We start from the raw sequence: 3,012 nt of genomic DNA on the forward strand, positions 1-3,012 counted from the left end.
TAAAACGGTAGGCTGTGATCTGAAGGATATTTTGGTGTTCTTTCTAAGAAAACGGCGAGAATCGAAAAGGATAAAACTTTACAGTGAGTGAGAAAGAAAAAAAGAAAAAGTTATATTAAGAGTTTAATAACACTTCAAAGAATTAAACTCCTGAATTCTGCGGATGTTTTTGTTTTTTCTCTCGGTGCATAAGCACTTACTCAACATCCCTATATGCATGCATGCATCCACACTAACCCGTTGCGTTGTGGTCGAACGAATAAGAGGAGTGCTCAATATATTTTGTTGAGGATATGGTGTGTGTGTGTGTGTGTGTGTAGCGCAGGCGTGGGTGTGTGGTAAGAAGCTTACTTCCCAACCCCATGGGTCCGGATTCAGTTCCACTGCGTGGAACTTTCGACAAGTGTCTTCTATAGCCTCGGGTCGAGCAAAGCCTCGTCAGTGGATTTGGTAAACGGAAATTGAAAGAATCCCATCGTATATCTGTTTGTATGTATGTATGTATGTATATATATATATATATATATATATATATACACACACACAAATGGGACAAGAATGCGAGACATCCAGTTAGGTGATACAAAAAAGGGACAACAAAACATCCAGACAGATGATACAAAGAAAACAAGGACGGGTCATTCGGAGTTTTCTTTCTTCAGTCGAGTTCCAGATTATCTTTGCAATTTCGGCTGGTTATATTCGAGATTGCTCCAATCTGGCCAGCCCCTAAAAGCATTGTATTTTTTACATATAAAAATATAGCGGTGTATGTACACTTTGGTCTCATATATGTGTGTGTGTGCGTATACTATGAGGCTACTTAAACCTCTTATAGAGATAGTTTTATCCAAGATACTCTGATTTAATGTATTGTATTTTGAAGAGATATTTCTTCAATAATTATATTATAAAACATCGAATATTATTAATAATAAGTTTGAAAATAGAGACGTTCAATGGATATAGATTAATTTATTAATTAATTAACATTGCCTACAATTGTTACACTTCACGCCTAATTTAAATTACAAAACATATAATTATATAAGTTTGCATTTTGAGTAGTCTAGGTGTAAAATCTTTAGGACAAAATGGACATTATAGAATTTACATTTTGATCAGTTGAAATACTCCAACAGACTTTAGTTTGCGAAGTGAAACTATTGTAGGCAATGTTAAATGATTAATAAATTAATTTATATGTTGTTTTTTTTTTGTATCGTCTATCTAGATGTTTTGTTGTCCCTTTTTTGTATCACCTAACTGCCTGGATGTTTTGCGTTCTTGTCCCATTTTGTATTTTTTATGCATATGTATGTACATACGAACGTCAAGTCATTCATTCTTAATATGTCAAATATGATATCGATTTGATCATAAAGAAACGTGTTCTATATTTTTTTAAATATTTTTATTTACAAGAAGATACCTCTCGATTCCTAATTAAAGCCAAACTTTATTTCGTTTCAGTTAATCACTTGGGGGAATATATGAATATATTGTTCATGAATTCCTACTTCTCATGTTCTTCTTATATGATCCAAGTAAAAACTCAGAATTATTTCAAAATCAAATGCTAGATTTTTGTTTTTAATTATATTATATTGTGTTGGAAATTCTTAATTTGCGATCATTTTTAAGGTCACAACAGCAATAACTAAAACATGACATTTTGTTTTTAAAAGTGACTGATGTGTCTTTTGTTACTCTGAATCACTTATTTACTGCGAGGACGTTGAAGATAATAATAGTAATGATAATGATGATGATGATGATGGTGGTGGTGAAGATGATGATGATGACAGCTATTGTAACGTTCATCTTCTTTTGGGCCATGAAATAAGATTCAAACGTTGACATTACTTAACTATTATTAAACAGAAGACTGAAATAAATTTTAGTGCGTGCTTTCACACACATAAGTACATACACAGACAGACATACTTATAAATACTTTTATACATATACACATAAATACGCACATATATACTCGTAATTATATACACGTATACACATACATGCATACACATATGCCGACACGTACACATATATACTGAAATACATACACGCATGCACATACATGCATACACACACGCGCGCGCACACATATCCAGTAACAAACGAAAACAGACTGTCACCAAACGAGTATTATTCAATATCTGTTACGCTGATTGATTTCCAATTATTCCATAAAGTATCATTTCATTACTGTATCATTTGAATGAAAATTATCGTTTTATTATTATCATTATTGCTTTTCGTTTTACATTAACTCAAGGCCACATATTTGTAAAGAAAGGGCTTAAGTTATTTGAATCGATTTGCTAAAAAGAAATAGCAACTGAACCAACCAATCGCTCTAAAATCATACGTTACTGTCTTGTGGAGGCGCAATGGTCCAGTGGTTAGGGCAGCAGCGGACTCGCGGTCATAGGATCGCGGTTTCGATTCCCAGACCGGGCGTTGTGAGTGTTTATTGAGCGAAAACACCTAAAGCTCCACGAGGCTCCGGCAGGGGATGGTGGAGAACCCTGCTGTACTCTTTCACCACAACTTTCTCTCACTCTTTCTTCCTGTTTCTGTTGTGCCTGTAATTCAAAGGGCCAGCCTTGTCACACTGTGTCATGCTGAATATCCCCGAGAACTACATTAAGGGTACATGTGTCTGTGGAGTGCTCAGCCACTTGCACGTTAATTTCACGAGCAGACTGTTCCGTTGATCGGATCAACTGGAACCCTCGACGTCGTAAGCGACGGAGTGCCAACATGTACCTATGTATGTATGTTTGTATGTATGGATGGATGGATGTACATAGGTATGTAGTGGTACGTAGTGTATATACATACATAAATGTGTATGCATGCATGTTTGTACACACACACACACATAGATAAACATTGTGTGAGAAGAAAAAAATATAAGATCGTCTGTTTTTCATTATAAATCTGTTTGATCAGGACTAACCTGAGGCTGGGCTTGAACAACAAAAAATAGCTAGTATTTCTTTT

The sequence above is a fragment of the Octopus bimaculoides genome, chromosome 17 (genome assembly GCF_001194135.2).
Source record: "Octopus bimaculoides isolate UCB-OBI-ISO-001 chromosome 17, ASM119413v2, whole genome shotgun sequence".
NCBI lineage: Eukaryota > Metazoa > Mollusca > Cephalopoda > Octopoda > Octopodidae > Octopus > Octopus bimaculoides.